This window comes from Gopherus flavomarginatus, chromosome 3 (assembly GCF_025201925.1).
Source record: "Gopherus flavomarginatus isolate rGopFla2 chromosome 3, rGopFla2.mat.asm, whole genome shotgun sequence".
NCBI lineage: Eukaryota > Metazoa > Chordata > Testudines > Testudinidae > Gopherus > Gopherus flavomarginatus.
Genome location: NC_066619.1, coordinates 167,620,210 through 167,646,760, shown reverse-complemented (window position 1 = coordinate 167,646,760; position 26,551 = coordinate 167,620,210).

Here is a 26,551-nt window from a genome sequence, read left to right as displayed (position 1 = left end):
ACTGGGCCCGATTAGACGAATATAGAAATATGTGGAAGACATGTAGTGTTTGGATTCTTTCCTTCATCATCCTTAAAACATGAAGCTAAAGGAACATAATCTGTGATAAGAACCACCATGATCTTGAAATAAAGTTTCTGGAAAGCTGGAGTATGTTTGGTCTCTAAGCTTCATCCCTTCAGCAGCAAAGTGTAAAACATTGTTTATAAACATTAAAATGTAAGTGGGTGCACACCTATAGGGCCAGGTTCATTATTGACATCTTACAGTTCTGCTCCAGTGGTGTCTAAAGATACTTGGCATTCAAAGCATCAGTCCAATTTAGCTGACACAACAGCTATCTGCCTTTTCAAAAGTATTAAGTTTAAACGAGAAACCCCTGCTAAATGCAAAGCCTCTATTAGCTCCACTTCTGTTCAGCTGAACGTCTGCTTTCACTGCAAGTTTTATTTAGAATCTCCTGTCATCCTTACCCTGGATTTCTATACATTTTTTCTACTCTCCATGCCCATTGCACTATCTGCAGGATTAAATTACTACTAGAAATAGAAAAATTGTCAATATGGGGCCAGATTTCCAAATTTAGGCAGCAGTATAAAAATAAAAGATAATTAGGTGCTCATCACCATAGTAGCTCAGCCTATTCCACGGAAATTAATAGAAATAACAAAGTCCCTAGTGGACTTCAATGGGTCTCTAGCACTTCTCCCTTTATAGGATCTGAACTCTGCTTGGAGTATGTTTGATTTTTTTGTGGAGAGGGGGTCGGGAGAGTGTTGGGGGAAAATGGATGTTTGAATTATGTCACCTGTACATATGCAATTATGTGCCTCTTACGTCCACAGATTTTTTGCATTCTGTGTCTATGGAAAAAAGTCAATTAAACGTCTAGCTGGTTATGTATGTGCACTCAATGGTATTTGTGCAATAAATCAGGTATGTTCCAAATACTTGCAGGCATTTGGATTTGTCTACATTTTGGAAACTGCTATTCTGTGCTTCAGTAATTACCCAGAAATTTATACCACAGGAAACAGTTCTAACAAAGTGGTTAACAGAATTAGAGATAAAGCCGATAAAGTGGATCAGAGCACATATATTTTCAGAAACCTTCTGACAGAGATGATTAGTCCAAAAATATACTTTATCAACTCCAAGTGTTACTCTGAAGAAAACATGCATTATCTATGTGCTACTTTAACTATAGAAACATATTATTCTTCTCCTCTTCGGTGATGTAACTAGAAATTACATTAACAACTGAACTTGAAAATACTTTTTAGCTTTTTACTTATCAGAACTCTGTTCCTTATTCCCTTACCACTGAGCAGGCAAACTGCAGCTAAATTTAGCAACCACTACTGAAACTGCAAAAATGTCACTTCAATTTTACATCAACATCTTATTTTGACATTGACCATTTTGGGGAGATAATGAAGCGACCATTTTGGGATACTAGATGGTTGAGAGGGTTACTAATGAGCTGCAGTGCTTTCCTCCTCTCATTCCGCCCTGGTCATGGAATCAAATCCTGATAGCAAGCCAGCAGTGACATTATGATTTCATGGCTATACAAAAAACAATAAGCTTGGTTGTTTCATAACTGTTCCTAGTGGGTCAGTATCCAAATTACAAACAATAAAATTATAATGGTTCAGCTAATAGCAGGCTGAGCAGAGAAGGAAAGAGATTAGACATGGAGACTTAACTGCTGTATCCATTCAGTCCTAACAGTGGTGACTTTCTACAACAGAGCTGAGGCACATGGGCAGGGCACCATGGGGAAGGTTAGGGCTTTTGCTGCACTTGTTCTGGGGATAGATTCAGCAGCTTTGTTTCTACTGCAGTCAATCTGGCCCCTTTATATAAACACTAAAATACCTCTATGCATATATATATATGCACCAGCACATATATACACAATAATGTGAGATGAACAGGGACAATTTAACATTCCCAACTTGTTTCTCAGCTCCCAGAAAAGGAATGCTTGGTGCTGGAATGCTCTAAAATAATTCAGTTAGTAATAATCCTAGAACCAATAAAATGAAAGCCTAGAAAAGCTCCCAAGTTATGCCCCTCTATACAGAATCTTGGGAGAATATGCCCTTAATTTTCCAAATAGAAACCTGAAGTGTGTTTTTACACTTTCTTATCAACACTGTTGTCGTCGTCTCATTGATGTGAACAGTGGCACTGAATTAACAGCATCCCCTATAATATAAGTGAATTGCATAAATGTCAGCGCTGGAAAATGGTGCAATTCACTGGCATTTACACATTTCTCAAAAGAAACTCTTCTGTCTTAAAAAAAAAAATCCCCAGTGGAGTTTGAAGGCATGCCTAATAAGCTGATTTTGGAGCTAACAACTTTGAAAAAGTAATTGTCTTTTAAATATTCTAAAATAGTTTTTGTTCTCAAAGACTACCAGTATCTGGGGACTCTTTATCATCTGTTTCTGCCTCCAGATGTAACAATCCAGTTGCTGAAAATGAGCATTGCTAAATGTGAATAAATCAGTGTTTCCACCTTTATGAACTGCAGGTTGGAAATGATCAGCTTGACCCAATAAAGAAATCTGTTTATTTAATTTTTTTAAATGCCTGAGGGGGCTTATGGTCTTTTATACGTAAAAACCTAAATGTTAGATGCCAGTTCTCACACAGCATGTGTGATTAGCTAACACTCCACTTTTCATTACAGGAAAATCACTTGAAACATTTCATACTATCGTCTCTTTCTCCTCTACACCCTTGCCCCCGACCCCCCATGGTTCTGCAGGTTCACACAAACACATACAGCGGCAGAATGGACAATCATGTTTGCTCTGAAGACAGCTTCTCATCAAGTTAGCATATGGTGATAGCATGCTGAGTGACAACTGTAAGATTGGTTTCTGGGATGAACTCAAGCTTTCAGCCTTGAGAATAGTAAAGAGGTTTTTATGGAGGTGATGCCCTCTGTCTCTGGGAAGACAGCTGCCCAATGCAAAAGTCTCTCCCAGTAGACTGGTATTGGCAAAAGTTGGTGTTCTATTGCTGGCTGAAGGAACTGCTGACTGAAGGAGAGGAAATAAGAGGGGAACAACTAGTCGAAACAATTACAGTCTTCTTGGGAAACTGCTTACGCAGCATACATCAACATCCTAATCAGACAATAAGCAACAATGTGAACAAAACATGACGCCACTTTTTCAGTTGAAAGTGGGGCATTTTTTCATAAGCTATGTTCACCTAATTAATCACTTAGAAAACTTTATTAAAAATGTATTGGGCCAAATTCCTCTCTCAGATAACAATGGTAATCTGGAGTAATGCCATTAAAATCAATGGAATGACTCTGGACTTTGCCCACAATGCCAGAGTAGAGTTTGATCATCTATCCAGTGTATTGTTTCCTTTTTTTAACCTATTATTTTACTTTCCCTCACTATACTTTCTCATTTTTTCCTAAAAACTTTTAAAAGGTAGACTACTAGTGTATAATGTGACTGTATATATATATATTTTAAAATATAACTATTTGTTATACATGTCTCCATTCAGTTACTGGATTTCCCCCTGTGACACTGTCAGGGTCGGCCCTAAATTTTTTTGGTGTCCTAGACAGAATAATGCAAGCAGAGTTTTATACAATTCCTAACTCGTCTCCCCACTTCTACCCATGTCATGATCTCTCCTGCTTGCCAGCGAAACCCTCCTCTGCAAGGTGTCTGTCTAGGTGTTTATACCACATTCATCACCATGGTACCCAAGCACCGCTTCTTCACTTGTCTGTGAGACTCTGAACAGCACTCGCCCACCTGTCTGAGAGGCTCTGCAGCTCCTGTTAACTCTCCTACCTGTGCAGGGAATCAGAACTGAAACACAGTTTTCTAAGCAGAAATTGGGGAGAGCAGTTAGGGAATTCACTCTGTGCTTCAGGGTGCTAGCATCAGTATGAAGTGGAATCATGAGCAGGAAAGTGTAAATGCTGCTCTGATGAGCAGGTCATGTGGCTGTGTTGGGGAGCACGTGGCTGTGTTGGGGAGAAGGGCACATGTGGCTGTGTTGGGGAGAAGGGCACCTTACAGGTGATGTAAGGCCTATGGCTGTCACAGTTGTGTGCTCCCTTGGGTTTGGCATTTTTAACCTCTTCCTTCCTCCCACAGCATCCTGTAATTCGGCTTTTCTCCTGCTCCCCCCAACTCTTCGATTTCCCACAGCTTTTCTTATCAGACTAGTCTGTGTTGCTCACTTAGTCTATTCCTTTCTGAAACATAAGAGCACAGTGAGGTGCAAAATACTGATTGGAGGAGAGTCCTTTGTCCTGTTTTACATGTAAGCACTTCCCAAGCTGCTGCTCATCTTCCCACCTTGGCTGGGATGTTAGGCAAAGAGGTGAGCCCTGATCCTAGCTCAGGACTGGAGAGAGATAAGGAATGAGTTCAAAAGTGATGAGGAAGAGGAGGAGGAAGAAACAATCAACCCCCTTCTGCTCATCCAATTCTGTAAAAACTCCCTTGCATATCACAAAACCTGCTCTTTCAGAATTTTCACTTTAACCCTTGCAATTTACTTTTTCATTTGTAGTTATTTAACCTTCTTTCTTCTCTTGGAGTACTTCTGGCAAATCCATCTTAACTCTCTTTCCTGCTTTCTTACTCTTCTTTCTCCTAACCGTAACAGAAAAGGGTGTTGGGGACCTGTAACCTTCCTATCTTTCCTTTCCTCCACCAATCCCTACGGACATTCCATCTTATTTTCCCCCTACATCTCTCTCTCATAATGCTTCCCTTTCCTCATAGTTACATCTCTCCTATCAATTCTTTCTCTACAGTCACATTATACACCAGTAGTCTACCTCCCTGCCCCATACTGTTTTCCTGTTTGCTATGCAAGCCAGATCACTTTTCTATCACATTGACTCTACAGGACTTGTATGTTGCATTCAAAATAGAATCCTAACCTGTTGGCATCATCTCACAGCAGGAGGTGATTTGGGTGGTTTTCTGGGGATAATATAAGAAAACAGGAAGAAAGAGAATATGAGGAAGTAGGCTTTTGGGGGGAAAAGGTCTGAGAAAGGAGGACATATTGGCAGAATAGATAGAGAGGAAGGGGAATAAAGAGGAAAGTGGGGATACAGAACAAAAGGAAGATAAAAGACAAAGGAAGAAAGGGAAAATTGTTTCTCCACTTTGCATTTTCCACTTGCCAGGTGCGCAGGCAGCCTTGACATTTTCTATCCAGCTCTATTTCCTGTCACACTTAAACTACTTTAGGCCAGAACTCTACTGTGTCATGTCTTTTTTCCACACATAAACATGGACTTGGGCTATTTGCAGGGTCCTGACATGCTTGTCCAATGCTCATCTATTTGAAGTGCTGTACAGACTGTGATGGTGAAATTGGCTTTGGCATCTGTTCTCTCTTCTTTTTTATTAGTCTGCAGAACTACAAAGAATGGGAAATGATCAAGCTAGTTGAGATTTTCTTCGACACCCCAGCACTTGTCTAGCCTGCCTGTCCCTTGTTCTTTGACCCAGTGTCATGTTTCTTGCTTTCCTATCCCTTCCTTCTATTTTCTTTTGTCCCTTTGCCCTTTCTTGTTCCGCTTTCTCCTCCACATCATCTCTCTAACTCTTCTCCTCTTGTCTGTTCTTTTCTTCTCTCAAGCCTTTATTTTCTTATCCTCTTTCTTCCCATCCACTTATCCCTGCAACCTATCTAAACAACCTACTACTGCAAGTCAATGCTATGATGTTAATAGGCCATTTTGAAAGGAACCAAAAAAAATATAAAAAAAATACAGTATTCCCATTCAACTCTGATGTACTTAATTCAATTCCTTTTCACACTTTTAATGTGTGTGCTGTCACGTCAAACATAGCAACACAGCATGACCTCAACCTAAAGACTATGCCAGAGAAACCCCCTCCCTCATTTTTATTTTTATTTTATTAAAGAGAGATGGCTGGTTGGAAAAATTTCAGTGGAAGTTTTCCCTTGAAAAATGCTGTTTTGTCAAAGTTAAAATGTTTCCTGTGACCATGTTGATCTTGCTGAAATTTTTGATGAAAAGTTTTTGAAACCACTTGAATCCAACTGGAATATTTTGTTTTGATGTTCTTGTTTCATTTAGACTCATCATTTGTCTCTGCTCTGTCATTTCATTTAGTTTAGACCTTTATATTACATTATAATGTTTATATATATCTTACTGTATGGTATAACATAACGGCTCAACATTATAGAAATGAAACATTTTGGCAATGTCAGAATAAAGCATTTCAATGAGGTTGTCTGATATTTCCACATCAAAATGTGGCGAATTTCCATTCTACATAAATCCTGAAATTAATTGTTTTGTCCCAATCATAACAAAATCAAAATGTTAAAATGTCAGAATTTCTTATCTGACAGAAACCCCATTTTCTGACCAGCTCTACTTATGGACCAATGCTCAGAAAATATTGGCTACATTGAAAAGTCCATTTTGGTCACTTCTCCCCACCTCCACACAGCCACAGCTCAAATGGACCTGATGTTGTTAGAAGCACAGTAGGGTCAGCTCTAAACAGTAGTTCCATGACTATCTTGTTAGTTTTTCAGTGGCAGGGTACCATTATAAGTGGAGCTTGGCAAACCTCAAAAAGGTAGTGGGGAATACATAGTGGGGAAGGATGGTCTAGTGGTTAGAGTCCTAGCCTGGGCCATGGGAGACCTATGGTTTCAATGGGAGGTGCATAACCTGCTTAGATGCTTTTGAAAACCCTACTCAGTACTTATCTGAATACCATTGAAAATCTGGCCTTCTGCACATCGGTGCCTCATCTATAAAATGGAGAGAATAGTACTTCTCTACCTCATGACGGTATTATGAGGTGCTCAAGTACTATGGTGGTAGGGGTCATACAAGTATTTAGGACAGATAAATATCCAAAACACTCTGGTTTAGATACATGGCTGGAATTTTCCAGGTAGGCTCGATAGACTGTAAAGATGCCCTTTCAATACATCTGCCTGTAGTCAACAACTAGGAAATACATACTTTTTTTAAAGTTCCTTTTCTCCTCCTTCAGGCAAACTTTGGTTCAAGGTGTAGGCAAAAGTTCAGGTTGGTTCTTATTTCATGCAGAAAGATTTCCACACCATTATTTCCAAATCTAGAGGATTTTGCCTCTCGATGTTTTTACTTGTACATGTACCTTAAGTAGAGTTGGTTGAAATTTTTCAAATGTCAATGAAAAATGTCACTGAAATTTAGAATTTTGACTAATAACCCCATAGAAAACTGTTTCACATTTTTTTCATGAATTTCCTTCTCATTTTTCAACCAACTATGCAGCTAGTTAATTTTTTTTTTCAAATTTTGGAAAGATTTCAAATTTCAATTAAAAAACAGGACAAATGTTTGTGTGTGATTCCTCTCTCCATTCCCCCTCTTTCCCATCTTATGACCAGCTGTACACTACAATGTTTTCCAAACAAATTTTTCTCAGGTAACACACAATCTTACATAGCTATTGAATCATCAGTTTTCCTGTTTACAAAGCCCTAGATCAACATTGTTACTGAAAAGCTCACCTGAAAACACTGTGGCTGATGGTGATGGAGTGTCACCATCAGTCACAAAGTTCTTAGTTGAGCATTTCAGTAATAATGTAAAACGCATCACAAAAGTTTACCCTCAGTTCAGGGATCACCAAAGGATCTGCCCTGAGAGAAGCATGGCTAAATCCAGTTGAAGGATAATATTCTGCATAATATTCTAGGGGAAAAGGGATATGTGTTTCCTAGGAAAATTGAACTCTGAGGGGAAAATGAGTGGGTGAGCTAGAAGAAAATAACGTCCATGGCCTTTTGATTGGCCAGAGCTGTACTCTGTTACAGAGAGGCATGATATTTCCTGATTTATCTTAATATAACATGACTACACAAAATTTCTCTTGAAGCTAATTTAGAACCTACTCAGAGAAACCTCTTCCTCGCTATCTTCAACTGAATAGTGGAAAGCCTCATGTCAGTCATTTTCTTCTTCATAACCAGTGGGATTGATTTCTTTCTTCCCCCTCATCCACCCATGGCTCCCCTGATGTCATACTGACCTTCCATCTATCTCCTTGAATAGAATTCAATCTCCTAAACCATGTGGATTCAGTTTAGTGTGTTATTGTTTTATAAATGCAGCTACACACATAAATGGTAAACATCTGAGCCAGGGACAGGAGATGCTGTTGAAAATACAGTGTATATTATAATTTCTGGGGATAATCACTGTTTATGTTAGAGCAAAGGCCACAAATTCCCATGCTACTGACTTGTTTTTACTGCAGTTCTACAGCAGAGTTATAGGTCACTGTGCCAAATGAATAAATTCATTAAAAAATTGATCAATAATGCAGATAGTTTTGTTGTTTTACTTTGTGCTTGAATTTAAAAAAAAGCTATACTTATCATTCATTGGTTTAACTAATGGGCTAGTATCAGAGCAAATGGTTTAATCATTAGAACAGATGCTTCTGAGCTTGCAGCCATGGATTTAAAACCCAACTGGGGATTTACTATTAGCCCTATCATTAGCATAAATTGATTGCTCTGATTGGCTAATCACTTAATTAGCAAACAGACGATATTGAACCATTTTGGAATAGTTTCTATAACTATGGGAGGATTATTTCTCATATTCAGATTCTGCATACACTTTAAACTGGATTTGTTACATGCTGTCTATGTAGTTGTTTAAGCCTTTACTTTATATTACACACAGTATATTCAAGAGTGTGCTGGACCTCTTATCTGTAAGTTCCCAAAAGTAAGGATGGACAAAATTGACTGGAAAAAGGAAGTTTGCCCATTACTCTACACTGATTTCTTCCTAATTCTCCAAGATTTTTCTATCACAATGTGCATACAAAGCATGCATACAAAGTAAAATTAAGGATAGTCAGCTAGGTGTCAGTGGCACTAAAGTCACACAGCCTATGAATCTAATGGAGAAATGTAGTCATAGGGCAAAGAGAAAGAGCAATCAAACTATCAAGGAACACAAGGCCTGTCATCTGCATTCCTTCCTTACAGGGGAATTCCCAGAACATTGATACAAGAGGATAATGGAAGGTACAATATGTTATGCTGGAAAGGTATGAATAAGATATAAGGGAATTGTTTCAAAGGCCAACCCAACAATTCTGCGAAAGAATGCCAAGGGCTCTGCAACTTCCACTCTCTGATAAACCAGATTAGCATCCCTGCTCAGTGACATCACAAAGTAACTAGTTTAAAACAGAACTTCAAGAGCTTTTTAAAGGCAAGAATTAAGTGAGTCTGTCTCCTTTAATTTCATTTAATGTAAGCAAGCCCCTGAATTGCATTCCTTTGCTATAACAGAGCTTGAAGTCATGCTGGCTGATTAATGCCTAGCTGTTTGAAGTATACTCTTTTCTTATCTGGTGCTGTGCAGGCCTCACTACAGCCTGCGGAGACCTGCTGGTAAGTCAGAGCTTGGGGAGATTTTTGTCTGCTCTACACAGAGGAGGATGGACACCAGATAAGCTTCATGCCATAAAACAAAACACAAAATGAAAACCTGTTGCCAATTCTGAAAAACTTCTTTGTAAGGGAGGAAAAAAACCCACAGACACACACTACAAAACTGAGTTCCCTGTCTATGGATTTGCATACGACTTCCACTGAACTGATTCATTAATGCTATCTCAATTGAAAATAATGAGATCACATCACTGCCTAGAAACTTACATTTCCCTAAAGATGTCCTTGTTAGTTCAGTTTGAGTGTCTGACACAATATAAATGGGCATGATAATCATTAAAAGAAATCTTTAAAGGGGAAGTTAGCAAGACCTGATTTCTCAGATTATGGGTCAATTAACTCCAGGAAGAATTTCACCATGTGTCTAATCTATTGGAATCTATGGATAGTCTGGATTCCAACCAACTTCCATTTAAGAAATAAATAAATGTGACAACAGGATCACCCTGAGAATGTACACATTCTACCATGTTTGGAAATCAATGAGCAGTATATCTTTCCATCATCATAGATTCAAGATACAGAGGAAAAACTGTTCTTGTTAAAGGCACATCCTGGAGGTACTTTGTAGTTCCTCTGATACTAGAAAGTTATGTAAATATATGACTTTGAACATGTTAAATGCCATTTTATTCTAATAAGATGTTTAAATCTGATTGGTGTTGGAACCAAGTAGATACAAAGGAAGAATATATAAGCAGGATTTTTTTTTAACTTAGTATGACAGTTTTCCCCAGTCACATCATCAAACTGAACAGAAAAGCCCTTCACAGACAGCATCCACAGAGATGAAGCAAGGAAAAATAGCAAACTGGAAGGCGTTTCCTTTCAGTTTGCAGATTAACTTGAAGGAAACAGTAAGAATGGGTTAAGGAGTTCAAAAGCAGTGCTCACTATAATGAGAGTTGACTGCAAATGTGTTTGTCTCTCAGCACTGTTATGTTATGCCCATTAACACTCCATGATGTATACAAATAAGGAGGGGAAAAAACCTCTGAGCTGGAAGATTAAAAAAATCTTTGTTTGAACCACACACTCTGTCAGGAAAGTTTGCACCTTCCAGATATTCACAAAAGGGAAAAAAAAACCAAAAATCTCAGAGCAGTCCTGGTTGGCATATCAACCATTTCTGTAAAGCAAAGCATTGTTTCACAGATTTTGAGGCCAGAGGAACAATTAGATTATCTTGTCTGACCTCTTCCCTAACACAGACCAAAAGAGTTTTGTTCAGTTATGTTACCCAGTTATAACTTAGGGCTGAATCCAAAGCCCACTTAAGTCACTGATTTGAAGTGTATTTGGGTCATTTGAACTTTGGATCAGGCAGACTGTAAATGAACAATAGACAATGTGTGTTTAGATACCAATGTGATTGGTAATTTTAAGTGCCTAAGATTTATACAGAAAACACTCGCCACAGCGTGACAGGGCTATGTTGGAAGGACCTTGTTGCAGCTCTTTACCACTATCAAGTTGAAGAGAAGGTTGAGATGAATTCCCTGCCTCTGACAAAGGCCCACCCTGTTCTCCAGATATTGCCAAATTATCCAAACCAGAGATCATACTTATTTCCCAGAGACTCACAAATATTTCTGAAGATTTTTCATTTTATATTTTACTTTTTGAATGCACCTGATCATTTGTAACAATCACGTTTTTAAAAACAAAAAATTCCAATATGATAATACTGGTCCTCCTGAAAATATATATACATACACACACACACATATACCCACATACCCTATTTCATAAGGTGAACACTGGTAGGCTTCAATATATTTAGAAAAATATTTCACAAACAGAAAAATCTCCCATTAAGTGTACTTGCTATGCCTTTATGCCAAGTTGGGTTGCCTCCTTATTACTTTTTTTTTTTTTGGTTTAAATGGAAAAAACAGATGAATAGATAGGCTCTCATTCCTATTCACTACAACCACATGTGTTCATGGGTACGTGGCATTTGCCACAGGATATATTTTGGAATCTCCTTATAAAAATATTGACACTACATCTCTGAGGTACAGTATTTAATACCTCACTGAGATGTGCATTTTGAATATAGAAAAAGCTGTGGTAAAGTAAATGTTGTGCAATTGAATAGTTTGGCAATTGAATGTCATCCACCATAGAGAAGAGATGATGTCTGCCTGACCTGATTCCACTTCCTGGGTAAAGAGGAATTTCTTGTCAGGTTTTCCTAGATGTTTGAGATGGCTGTTTTCCAGTAAACTCCTTTTTTCTCTCCCCACAAATAGCTGGTGTGTTTAGTAGGCAGAAGAAAACAATCCAAGATCCAAGATCAGAACTGAGGTCATGTTTTTCTCAAAGTCCTCCTCTTTTACTATCTGATTCTCCATACAGGATACTCTCTGGCTTGAAACTATTCTTAATATACCATTGATGCAAATGAATAGATAATAGATTTAAGTATATTTGAAAAAAAAACACACAGCGCTCAGGGCTGTTCAGAAGTCTTCCAGCTATAATTCCAATAGGATCAGTCACAATAGCAATCTGCACACGAAATTTGAACCAAATGCTCATTGTTCTTGATTGACCTTCATTTGAGACAATCTAAGTATCATTTCTTACAGGAAAATGGCTTCCTACTGTTTTTGAATTCGTTAGTCTCATTAATTCAGAATTAATCCACTATATATTAAAAGCACAGCCATGTATTATACCTGCATTATTAATTATGCAAAAGACATAAGAAGCTATACCAGGTGTTTGAAAAGCTATGTTTCATAAGAGACCCTTATGCTTGTGCTGGTATTTCAATACACATGAAAGCTTCTTTTTCATTATTACTATTGAAAATAAATAGTTTGGGGTTTTTTAGTGACATCTCCCATGTATACTGTATTAAAAAAATCAACAAGAGCATGTTTGTTTTGTCTTTGCATGAAATTCCGCATAACATGCTCATATTAATTCAGAAATCTCATGCTTTCGAAGCACAGTTCTGTATCATGATTTGACTACTTGTTTGTGTGGTTCAGTGCTTAGAGTAAGGAATAGAAAGTACACATTCTGTTCCCACTTTGCTACTGACTTGGTGTCTGATTGGACAAGTGATGTAACCTCCTCTAACAAGGAAGAGATGGAAACCTTCCACCTCTCTTCAAAATGAAGGTTTAAACTAAAAGACATTTATAAAAATGTAGCACGCGCGTTCACTACAGAAAGAGGCATTTTTGCAATATGGAGTACTGAAGATGAAAAAACTGCTCAACTTCAGTAATCAGAAAAGGAATTATTTCTTATGTAAGCGCATACACAAACCACAGAATTGGGCTGTAGGTGAACCTCACATTAAGAACAAAACTACAGAAATACTGTTCAAAGAACTGCTTTATCTCCCTGTCAGTGAAGAGCTCAGTAGGATATTTTCAGCAGAGTCTAGCAATAAAGGCAACTGCACACCTGATTCCTCCTACTATGTACTAAAAAGCTGCCTCTGAAATCTTTAGCTAAACCAAGAAATGGTTTCCTGAGCTTGATGTTTTCTTCTCACTTATTGTCACCATTTTAAGGTATAACTATGCCTATCACTATTCCAGAGATTCTTCTGTGAAAGAAAAAGAGTTAGGGTTTGATCTTAAACAACACAGGTCACTGATCTTGGATTAGTAATGAAAGCACTGCTATATGGCTATCAAGTGACTTCTGCCCAGCAGCAAGAGGAAGACCTGAGAGAAAGAGCAGCTACGAAGCCTATTAACATGAGGATTGCATATTAAACCTTGTCTTCAAGTACTGAGGGAACTGGGATTGTTTAGTCTACAGAAGAGAAGAATGAGGGGGGATTTAATAGCTGCTTTCAATTACCTGAAAGGGGGTTCCAAAGAGGATGGATCTAGACTGTTCTCAGTGGTACCAGATGACAGAACAAGGAGTAATGGTCTCAAATTGCAGTAGGGGAGGTTTAGGTTGGATAGTAGGAAAAACTTTTTCACTAGGAGGGTGATGAAGCACTGGAATGGGTTACCTCGGGAGGTGTTGGAATCTCCTTCCTTAGGGGTTTTTAAGGTCAGGCTTGACAAAGCCCTGGCTGGGATGATTTAGTTGGGGATTGATCCTTCTTTGAGCAAGGGGCTGGACTAAATGACCTCCTGAGGTCCCTTCCAACCCTGATATTCTACGATGCTACACCCTATCCCATACTTTTACCTGGCATGTTTGCAAACAAGGGCACAGCTAACTTAATTTGATCAGCGTGAAGGACTATGCTTAATGCTCAACATTACACTGGGCCTGATCTGAGTCTGCTCACACTGCAATGAATGGTAAGACTCCCACTGACTGCAATGGAAACTGAAACAGACCCTTGATCCTATGCTTAGCTTCCACTCACTCCTGCTGGAGTACAAACAGACTTGCAAACCTATCTGCACACCGTGCAAGGGCTTGCAGGATCACCTCAGGAAAAAGCATTTGCAGTGCACAGCAGTATTGGTAATTCTTCTCTGGAGAAGGCTGTTTTTGTGGTTTAAGAATACAAAAGTGAGCACTAAAAAAAAAAAAAAAACAAAAAAAACCAGCTTGGTTCTATTCCCAATTCTACCACAGACTTCTGCTGTTATTTAGGGCAAGTTACTTTACTTGCTAGTGCTTGGGTACCTATCAAAATGGGATAGTCTCTACTTTACAGAAATGCTGTGGGGTTTAATTTATTAATGTTTATAGAGCATTTTGTGAGCCTCAGGTGGAAGGTGTTGTTGTCTAAACGCAAAATGTGACAATCCACCTACACTTGTGTGCTGTGGTTTACGTACGTGGAAACCTTTTCTTGATCTTTGGCACATTGTCTTTTCCAGATGTATTTGAGAAAATATGGTTGAAACTGTGCCAGATTACAACTAAGGTACAAATCTTCTGCTGATATAAGCATGCACTATGTTCTCCATTTGTCTGTTAAACGTGCTTGTGATTGCTATTCAAATTAAAACAAAGGAAAGAAAGCTGTTGTGATGGACTGCCTCCATAAATAATCTCCAATGTCACTCACTCTGCACCAGTTTTCAGACAAAAGAAAAACAGGGGTGAGAATGGCAGGCTCCTTTTTAAATCACTTATAACACAGCTGATAACAAGTGAGGGTGAAAAAGTGTGTTGACATTATTCTAGATCGTAACCTAGTTCATAATACTAAAATTTAGATGTAAAATATTCTGATTTAGAATCTCAACTACTGTTGATTGTTAGTCTTTTGACTATTTCAACAAGTCAAGGTCTGATCCAATTCATCCACCATGATTGTTCATTCCACTACCATATGCCAGTCATTAGTTTCATTTCCCTTCTGGTCAGGATGGGGCAATGCAAGTTAATATATGTCATCATATGAGGAGTTTCAGAATGACAGCTCTCTGCGATGACAAGCTGATCAAAACCCCAGTCACAAAGCAGGGGAGAGGGGAACACCTGTCCTAAAGCCAGTCGATTTCTCACAACTTTAGCTAGATTCCCAGTGATGGCAAAGCAGGCCCCAACAAGCACATGAAACAGCTGACAGCTACAGCAAAACCAGACTTGAGCTCTGCAGGAATCAGTCACTGAAAGCCATGGAGGCTCAAAAGAGCCTCTGGTGGGAATTTTTAGACAAAAGAGCAAAACAGGTTGCAATGTTCTCATTATCTGCAAAACAAAGTGCATTAATAAGTGTGCCAAAATGCTCCCTGTTTCTGAAGCCTGTGTGCTGCAAACCTAGCTTCTTTTCATAGTGGAAAGTTGGAAATTATCTTTAAAAAGGAGAGAGTTTTTTTTTTTAATACTCAAAATACAATCAGCCAAATTTCTTAATTCTGTAATCATTCCTTTCAACAATTGTTTCCCCTCTAAAAACAAAATTTTGTTCTTATAGCTGTATATGGAGCACTAAAGGATAATACAAATAATTGTAAGTTACATCCAATAGGCATAACTTTTATTTTTAATCTTAAATTTGATAATTTAAGTATGAGCATTGGAAAATAAGTTACAGAAACTGATTTAATGTTTGTCACATAGGTTTATTTATAATTATTTTATACATATATATATATATATACACACACACACACACACAATATATATATATTATATACATCCACACACACACACACACACGTTATATATATACACACACACACCCACCCACCCACAAGAACAGACATGCCCTGTTTGAGCATTGCCTCGAAGATCTCAGTGTGAGAGATGGCTCATTATGAAAGTGTTTATGAATAATTAAGATATAAATTATAACTACTTATAGGCCTAATTCAAAACCTGTTGAAGTCAATGCCATCCCTTTTTTTGTGAATATGCCATCCATTTAAAGCTGAGGTTTCAGTCTGGTTTAATTCAAGGGACAGTGTGCAGATATTTTTAATTTTTCAAATGCAATGAGTAAAAAGTATTCATTTCTGTATATTGTCGATGTGGGAGCTGTGATCTTTTTTTCAGGAACAGATAAATTAGCAAATCCCTGTTTAGGGTAAATATTTTTCATGTTTAGAAATACAGTACTAAAAACGGAATAGAGTATAATTTGTAGAGATGAATATCTGTTAAATACCTGGGTCATAAATACATTTTTCCTAGGAGTTTCTACATTCTAAAACTAGAAAAACTGGAGAGTAATATGATGTGATATTATATTATGTTATTATTGTTATTATTATTAAAAAAATCAGATGCTCACTTTTCCCATCCTAGGGTATGTAAGGACGACTAGTATGACATAACCCCCTCCTCACCGATAAAGCTTAAAGCTGTGCCATTTGTCAATGGAAAGGTAATTTCTCTACCATTTGCAATCACATCTCAAGATCTGACATTTGATTATGCCACAATGATTTTGGCATTTTTAAGGTAGCCAGACCTCCTACAGACTGCTTTTCCTTTCCAAAAGAAAGTGTAATCCCCTCCTAGCTCATTGATGGTACCTTCTCCAGCCAATCTCATCTCACTCAGTGCTGCAATATCAATATTATAGCAAGCGAATTTTCTGGAAACAAGAGCTGTTCTCTCAGGCCTTCGTGCATCACCTCCGTCTATAAGGGTGCAGACATTCCATGCTCCTAGAATGAGTCTTTTGTTCTTTATTGTATTTTGACTACTGTAGGATGATCAGCCAGCTGCGTTTGCCTGCCCCATAGTGTCTGGCCAGGCTATGTTTAGGGCATCTTTTCTAGCCCCTTCCCTTAAAAAGGTGAGCAGTGCTACCCTAGAAAGGGCTGCTCAGTCACCTAGGATGCTGCCGAACTTCTCTGCTGCCCCAGGGACGGACCTGAATGGCCATTACTGCCAAGGCTGCCTACCTGCAGGATTGGGGCTGTGACTGCCAGTTGTCATCTCCATCTATCGCTTTGCTACGCTCCCATCGCCACAGGACTTGGATTAATTATACATGTTAATGATGGTGAGATTTGATAAGATGTTATTCATGGGATGAGAGTTGCGAGAAAACCTATGTGGGAAATTTTTGAGTGAGAAAGCTGTTGCAGAGGAGCAGTCACACTATCAGCTCTGGAAGAGTCATTATGGCTGGGGACTTTGTTAGCTGCAGTGGGTGACCAGGACATCTTCAATGCCTTGTCATGGTCTCCATTCCCCAGAGCACGTTGCTGAACTGCCTTCATGTCCATTGAATCACAAATTGATTTCCTCCACCCAGTCCACCAGAGCAGTTTTCACATGCTAAAAAAGGCAATTTCCCTATCTAGCCGAGGGCAAAAGACCCATCGCTACCCTCAGACTAGTGTGGAGAACAATAGCACAGATCTAGATGGGGAAAACAAACACGACAAAAGAACAATTTACAAGGAGAAATATCCAAGAGATTTCCCCAACTTTCACAGAGATTCATAGTCCCCAGTAGAGAGAGACATAGTGTCAGTGTTATCCAACTTGAAAATTGTCCCCCTACCCTCCTCTCCAAGGGGGACTTAATCCTATTTCAAGGTGTGGGGGACATGGGACTGAGGCCAACAATGAGAGTGGAGAAACTACATGACCTGGGATCCACACTCACTTCCACTGAAAATGTACTCCTGAACTAAAGCAACAGGTGGTGCTTTGAAAGGCATCTGTCAGCCATCTCAGTGACTGCTGATGCAGTTGGCAACAAAAGCAGCTCATAAGTCAAAGGTTGCAGGTTCTAGTACCACCTCATCAGCTCACATTCCTCTGGTCCCACAGCACTCAGTTCATGCAGCCTGGCTCTGTAGACCTACTACTGGATACCATTCTAGTCCCAAGATCATGTAATATGTTGGTGAGTGGGGAACATGGAAGGAGATTCCTAAACTTGGAGGAAAACAAAAAATGAGAGTGAAAAAAAGAAAGAAAAATATGGCAAAAGAAAAGTAGAGGAAAAATAGGGAGAGAATAGAGAAAGTAATCGGGAGGGGAAAAAAACCAAAAGGATGACATGGCTTGTGCCGTGGCCTGATATGCAGAGAGATAGAAATGGAATATCCATTTGAGTTCCACAGAAGAAAGAGATTCCACAGAAAAAGGCTAGGAGCTACTTCAGCATGCAGGTCAATCATTACAAACAAACAAGGTGGCAGTTCACTCCTTAACAGTGAGATCACCACAGAGATAGTCCTAGCTTCCCTACCTGAACATGATCAGCCCCAGATAGCTTCCTCATGGAAGCTGTGTGCACTGCTTACTGACCGTATGCATATCTCAAAAATCTCTCTGGATAATGAGGTATAGGGAAGAATGAAAGTGGTAAGTATTGTAGTGTTGTCTGTATTCTGTCAATAATCACTGACACACATGCTGACTTCTTAATGGTGCCTACTGTATGCAAGTTAACCAATACATATACTCCTATGTATTTAATATCCAAACATGGAAAAACATAAAAAGCAACATCATTTATTCATTTTTAAAAAGCATCTAATGAGTAATCTTTTTTTTTTAATCTGACGCCATTTGGTCAACCACAGAAAACTTGAAAACAACCTAAACCATAACTGTTTGTCCTTCAGGAGAATTCACAAATTTCATTTTATGGCCAATTCTTTCTAGAACATTAGTTCATCCACCCACCTACTTGTGTGTTCTGAGCCAACCAGGAAAGACACTATTTCAATTGCTATCTGTGAAAATAAAACTGTGATTATGCCAGTTTGTAAACAGAGCTGTTTTGTGGGAGTTATCTAAAGAGTGTCATGCTACTTTCTTTGCAAAAACAAGATGTTAAAGAGCCTCAAAAAAAGTTGTGTTTTATTTGCAAAGGCTCCTAGTTTCTTTGATGAGTTGAAAGTTCTCTTAAGCAGCCCTGGTCCATCACCCCAACATCTATGCTCAGCCCCACTGTGTATAGGATTCTCCTCTTAGCAGTTTAAATCAGGAATTCTCCATTGAAAATAGTGGAGTTGGACCCTATTATACAACAGTGTAAGAGAGCGAAGTATCAGCCCCAGTAACCTTTATATAGAACTGATACCTTTAGTCTGTCTGTGGACATGATTCTCCAAGCAAGGCTGGGATTTTCAAAAGTGCCTGTGTGACATAAGAGAACAAGTCCCATTGCCTTTCCATGGAACGTTTACTCCTAAAGCTAAGTCTGTCATGCATACTCAAGAAGACAGACATTAGCAAACTCAGGGAGTTGGTAGGTAAGATCCCATGGGAAGCAAGTCTAAGGAGAAAAACAATTTAAGACAGATGGCAGTTTTTCAAAGAGACATTATTAAAGGTAAAAGAGCAAAATCTATCCCACTGTGTAGGAAAGATAGGAAGTATGGCACTAGACCACCCTGACTTAACCAGGAGCTCTTCAGTCATCTGAAACTCAAAAGAGAATCCTACAAAAATGTGGAAACTAGATCAAATTACAGAGGATTAATATAAACATAAGTATCTAGGGACAAAATTAAAAGGCCACGGCACAAAATGAGATTAAACTACCTAGAGGCATAAAGTAACAAGAAAACATGCTGCAAATACATTAGAAGCAAGAGGAAGACCAAGGGCAGGGTAGGCCTGTTACTCAACGAGGGGGAAAAAACAACAGAAAATGTGGAAATGGCAGAAGTGTTAAATGACTTTTTTTGTTTCTGTTTTCACCAAAAAGGTGATTAAGCAATTGGACGCCAAATACAGTGAATGCCAGTGAAAATCAGGTAGGATCAGAAGCTAGGACAGGGAAAAAACAAGTTAACAGTCACTTAGAGAAGTTAGATGTCTTCAAGGTCACCAAGATCTGATGAAATACATCCTTGAATACTCAAGGAACTGACTTAGGAGATATCTGAGCTATTAGTGATTATCTTTGAAAAGACAGAAGATGGGAGAGATTCCAGTCTTCTGGAATAGGGAAAATATAGTGCCCATCTATAAAAAAGGGAAATAAGGACAACCTGAGGAATTACAGGCTAATCAGATTAATTTCAGTACCCAGAAAGCTAATGGACCAAATAATCAAGAAAGCAATTTGCAAACACTTCAAAAATATTAAGGTGATAAGTAACAGCATGGATTTGTCATGAACAAATTGGGTCAAACCAATCTAATTGATGTCTTTGACAGAGTAACAAGCTTTGTGGATGGGAGAATCTGTAGATGTGGTATATCTTGGTTTTAGTAAGGCTTTTGATACTGTCTTGCATGACCTTCTCATAAACAAACTAGGGAAATACAACCTAGATGGAGCTTCTATAAGATGAGTGCATAACTGGTTGGATACTCTCTGGGAATGGTTATCAATGGTTCACAGTCAATATGCATGTTCAGCTTGAGTGGGATCCCACTGGGTCTGGGTCTGTTCAAAACCTTCACTGAATATTTATATAATGGCACAGAGAGTACACTTATAAAGTTTGAGGACGATATCAAGCTGGGAGGGGTTGCAAATGCTTTGGGAAGATAGGATTAAAATTTGAAATGATCTGGACAAACTGGAGAAGCGGCCTGAAGTAAATAAAATAGCATGAAATTCAATAAAGACAAATGCAAAGTGCTCCACTTAGGAAGGTACAGTTGCACACATACAACATGGGAAATGACTACCTAGGAAGGAGCACTGCAGAAATGGATCTGATTTGCTCCTCCTGCAGCCCCTCTGATCAGCTGCTTCCCCTGCAGCCACCCTAGTCCACATTGAGGCCTTTTCTTCTGTCCTCCCTGGGACAGGTTGCAGCAGCTTGTCTAGCTTAAATGGCTATGTAAAGTTTCTTGTAGCCCAAGCCAGTGGCAAGCAATGCTCAGTGCCATTTCCTAACATGATTAGTCTAATTCTTTTCCCATTCCCATCTCCTTATTCTCCCTTAATACCATAAGGAAATAGGACTCACATAACAGCAGATAGTGGTAAAAAAGTTTTCCTGCTCTTTATACATAGGAATATAAAGTGACAACAGGAGTTATTCACAGCAGCTTAATGGTCCACATTAAGTGCTCCATGGACTTCAGTGGAGTAACACCAAGGATCCATTCAGCATAAGTTGAAGATCATCAGAATACACTCACCATCTAAACTGAAGACTATTTTAATAAGAAAAGGACATGATTTTCAGAAGTGACTAATGGTCCTTGCTACAGAACTTGTGTCATAAACAGATAGCTAAGGGTTAATGTCTCTTTCACCTGAAAAAAAAGTAACCTGAAGCACCTGACCAGAGGACCAATCAGGAAACCGGATTTTTTCAACTCTGGGTGGAGGGAAGTTTGTGTCTGAGTTCTTTGTCTTCTGCCTGAATCTCTCTCAGCTATGAGGAGGATTTTTCTATTTCCTGCTTTCTAATCTTCTGTTTCCCAGTTGTAAGTACCAAAGATCAGATAGGGGATTTTTATGTTCTTTTGTATTTACATGTCTATAGTTGCTGGAGTGCTTTGAATTGTATTCTTTTTGAATAAGGCTGTTTATTCAATATTCTTTTAAGCAATTGACCCTGTATTTGTCACCTTAATACAGAGAGACCAGTTTTATGTATTTTTCTTTCTTTTTATATAAAGCTTTCTTTTAAGACCTGTTGGAGTTTTTCTTTAGTGGGGAACTTCAGGAAATTGAGTCTGCAGCTCACCAAGGATTTGGTGGGAGGAAGAAGTCAGGGGGGAAATCTGGGTGTGTTAGATTTACTAGCCTGACTTCGCATTCCCTCTGGGTGAAGAAGGAAGTGCTTTTTGTTCCAGGACTGGAATTAGAAAGGGTGGACTCCCTCTGCTTAGATTCACAGAGGTTGCTTCTGTGTATCTCTCCAGGAGCACCTGGAGGGGGGGGAAGGGAAAAGGATTATTTCCCTTTGTTGTGAGACTCAAGGGATTTGGGTCTTGGGGTCCCCAGGGACGGTTTCTGGGGGGACCAGAGTGCCCCAAAACACTCTAATTTTTTGGGTGGTGGCAGCAGTACCAGGTCCAAGCTGGTAACTAAGCTTGGAAGTTTTCATGCTAACCCCCATATTTTGGACGCTAAGGTCCAAATCTGGGACTAGGTTATTGACAACTTGACCTAACTTTGTCAGGCCCAGGTAGTCCATCTCAACAATTAGAGCCAAGTTGAGGGGCCAGAAAGCAGAGCCAAGAGATGGAACCACAGTCAGGGTAAGGATCAAGGCGGGAGCAGAAGAAGGCAAAAGCAGGACTGGAGCAAGAGAAACCACAGCTGCAGGCCAAGCATTGAGCAGCCAATCACCTGCTGCTGCTGCTGAGCTTAAAAGCAGACTGCTGCCTCCCTTCAGCAGGCCAGCCAATCAGGTGGTCATACCACAACACAACTGATCTTGCTAATTTGCCTGGAGGCTGGGCTGCCTAGTCCTCAGGCTCACAGATGGCGCTCAAACCTGAAAAACCTAAAGAAGGACTGGATATTAATTTTTTTAAAAAAGCACTCAGTACTTTCTAATAAAATAATAATAATAATAATAAAGGCCCCTTTAAGGCATCTTGGGGTTGATAATGACATAGCTGATGCATTCCCTCATTTTCAGATTGACAGATTTTGGGAGCTGGCCCTAAACCAGCAAAGAACATAATTGATGCTGCTAGCTAAGAGGGACTTGAAGCAGATCCTAGAACTTTTCCCAGGAGTGAAAGTTATTTGGTCTGTTAAGTTGCAACGCAGGGTGTAGCAGGAAGCCATGAATCATCTGATGATTAACAAGGCTAGTAGCTACATGTACAGGGAGGTAGCCACATTTATATAATGGGGGGTGGAGGGTTGATAATTTCTCACCCAGGCATAGGTTACAGCGCAGCAGATATTCAGAGAGAAAGGGGTTAATTTATCAGACTTGGGACCGATATATTTTTGGCTGATATTAAAAAAGGCATCAGTAAATGTCTGGGAACCCATCTAGATATAGAAGGCAAGTGTCAAACTAATTGTTGGCACCTCCTTGTAGTGTATGTCCAGGGCAGGTACTCTGTATGGCATGGATATGGTGATCAGGTAAGTGTATTGGTGAAGTATTTAAAGGAAGCATCCTTTAAGGGAGCAGAGAAAGAAGGAGTTTGGGGCTCCTATGACTGGTACAGCAGGGATTTTTCCTTTATAACCCTATTAATCTTCATACGGGGGAGAGAGGGAAGAACAGCAGCAGGATGGCTGGGACCAGGACTGCTGGAAAGGGAGAAGGTGACCAGCAGCTCCAAGTAAATGGAAATGTAAATGGAATTTCTGGCACTGTACAATTTTATCTACTAGGTACTCCCAGATATTGAAGAATAAAAGTTGCGGCCTGATTAAAACCACATCCATTGCTTCCTGTCCTTCCTCAACATAGGTGGACAACAGCTTGATCAGGAAACAGGGGCCTCATTGTGGCAGGATTGTCCAAACACTTATTAAATTCTCACTACTTAATCTGTCAGCTCCTTGTGCAGGGACCATCATTTTGTCTTCCTTGTGGTAGATGTCCAGCGCAGGTACTCTGTGTGGAACTGATACGGTGCCTAACATAAGGGGAGTCCTAGTCCATCTTTGGTCAGGTTTAGGCCTGCTAGGGCTGTTCGATAAACATTCTGCATCGCCTTCTGTGTTCCATTTAGCGGTGACAGACTAGTAATCGAACCTGTGATATTGTTCACTTTTCTGGGACTCCTGAATCTGACTTCTCTGAAAGAAGCCATAGAAGGCTGAAAAATCTCATAAGTACTATACATTCCAAGAACAATTGAATTTTAGTGTTAATCTTTACTCTTTATATATCTTGAATGATACGCATAGCAAGCGCCACTAAAATCACCACCACCACCAACTGGAATCTTTGACAACCTTTGCGGATTATTCTTCACTGGAACATATCAGCAGGTAATGGATTGTTAGATAATAACTGCTAATTTAAGTCCAAATCCTGCAGTCATCCTCATGTACTTAATTTTACCCAAGTGAGTTTACCCAGTTCAAGATTGTTCCTTCAAGACAATATGCATAAATTAATATTTCCAAGATTGGGTCCTTATTTTCATTCTACAGTACTTACACATGCTCTATTTTATTATTAAACAGCTGGCAATATCGATTTTGCCTGTATTTTTTCATGTGTCCTTTGCTGAAGGTAGATAAAATACCTACCTGTAATAGGTAAATAAGATCTATCACAATGGTTTCTAAAGCTACTGTTAACATATTTAGAATTATGTGTCCAAGCCGCTTTGTGAAATATATGCAGCATGTAGTTTGAATAACTCCATGCTCCAAGAAGATCCCCATCTAAACTCAATTGATGAAGCAAACTACCTTGATATCTATTAGCATTAGGAAGCAGTATATCTTCACAAAAACAGTGTTTATCTTATAGTAGTGCCTAGATGCCTTAGGAACCAAGGTCATTCTGCTAGATAAAGCTGTGTTCACATTTGCTTCAACATTTCAAAAAAATAAAAAAATTAATTAAGTGTTTCAACCAAAATTTGCCAAAATTGACACATTCACAAAAAGTTTGACAGTGGGTCTTCCAGAGAGCTACACATAGAACCTAAGTCTCTTGACTCCGAATCCATTGTGCTATCCACTAGATCACAGTCTCCTGTCACATCATACTTTATGTTATCTGGTGCCCTCTGAACAAAACTATCTCCTCAACTACAAAAGTTCAGAAAAGAATATTCTGGGAAAGTGCATGGATGAGCAGCCCACAGCAAGTTATATTATCCACTTGCTTCTGTAATTTCACAAAAACGGTAACAGGAGATTGTTCATCTAACTGTTGATTTGATAATTGTCTATGATTTTCTTTCCTAGTGTTTAAAGAATTTACTTTCTGCACTGAACACTTAGTGAAGTCATTGTTCTCATTATGTCTATTATACATAGTAACATGAAAAGAATCTGTTTTGATTTTTTAAAGCAAACAAGATTTATGCCAAGAGATTCCTGGAAGACATTAGACACCCCAACAAACATTTTACTGTTTTCTTCTCAGCAAAATGCATATACTGAATCCATGAAATATTTTCCATTTTTTTTAAGAAAAGGAGGTACTGTGTAAGTAAACCAGAATCAAGTAGCATCCATGAAAATGGCTGACTTCAACTGTTATTGAATGTGCAGCAATGAAACTGAATGGCCTGTTCCTCTCTGGAAAATACATTGTGTGACTAATCACCATGTCTTAGTATGTGCTTAGAAGTGTTTGGAGAAATTATTATATTTATTCATCTTTTCTAAGTTTATTTAGAAAGCATCACAGCTCCTCATTGCTTAGCAACAGCAACCAATCAAAAGTTGCTAGTCCCTTTATTCGGCTATCACCAATGGCTTGGAAAGGACAGGTTTGTGGCAGCTCCTAACCCCCCGTTGGAAATTACTAGCTACTCTGGAGATTGCTCCAGATGATGGAAAGATAATCTTCTGTCTCCACACATCTGCATATCCATCTGCACAGCCTCTCAAGATCAAACGTTACTGACAAATGCCATAATAATTCTTTTTTGCCTTACCCTCTATCGTGCTTTCACGCCTGACAAATTGCTGTGACTGGTAGGGAGATTGTTTCTATACAAGCAACTAAATATGGTGCAGTCAGCACCTAGGCAGACCTGACTTACTTCATGGGCATTTGCAATTTTTCATCAGTGCTACAAACGGCCATAAATCTTTGCAGTATAGAAAATAGGCATACTGAATATGTCATTAATACATATAGATTATCACTGGAACCAGTGACCCTAACAACTTTTGGTCATTAATATAAAAAAAAATGTAGTGCTCCCTAAAACACTGATTTATTTCTTGTATTGTCTATAATGTCTAGACAAATGATAATGCACTCTATGCCAAATCTGGAACTACTGTAGACAGGAAAATGGTTATTAAACATACTGTTTAGATTATTCTGCATATCCTTTTAAACTTTTTTATGATGAAACTTATATTCAGTGATTCAAAGCCAATTTTCTATAGATCCAACCACCTGGGCCAACATTAAACAGGATTGCCTAAAATTAGGCACCTGAATCTATATTTAGCCTCCTAAATAAGTAGCCTGATTTCCTGAGCTCCTGAAAATTCAGAGCTGTCATTTCATTTACTGGAGCTGTGTCTTCACCACCTCCAAAAAAAATAAAGCAAGTCTCCAATTTATGTATCTAAATATGGATTTAAAGCTGGGATTTTCAAAGGAGCTTTAGGACACTGAATGGGAGTTGTGTACCCAACTCCAGTAGGCACATTTGAAAATATCACACTGTATGCCTAACTTGAGTCATTCATTTGAAAACTGACTGTTCTCTAACAAAACATTCAGATTTACTGCATCTTTGGAGATGTGATGACTCCACTTTGGTAGAAGTCTGTGTACACCAGATACTAGCTGCTCCATCCCATCAGCTGCAACTGCATCCTGTATTATACAGAAACATCCTATGGTAACATGTGGCCTTGCAAGGAGCATAGAGTCAGTTTCCTGCAGAGAACAGTGATTCCAAAGCACTAGAGACAACTCAGCAGAGTAGATTGGCCCCCAAAACATTTCAAGCTCCATCTTGCTGAAGAATTGCTGCTAATCAAACAAACGGGTAATGCTGAATCTATACTAGAACAGCTAAATGTTAATATCTGTTGTTTTCCTTGATT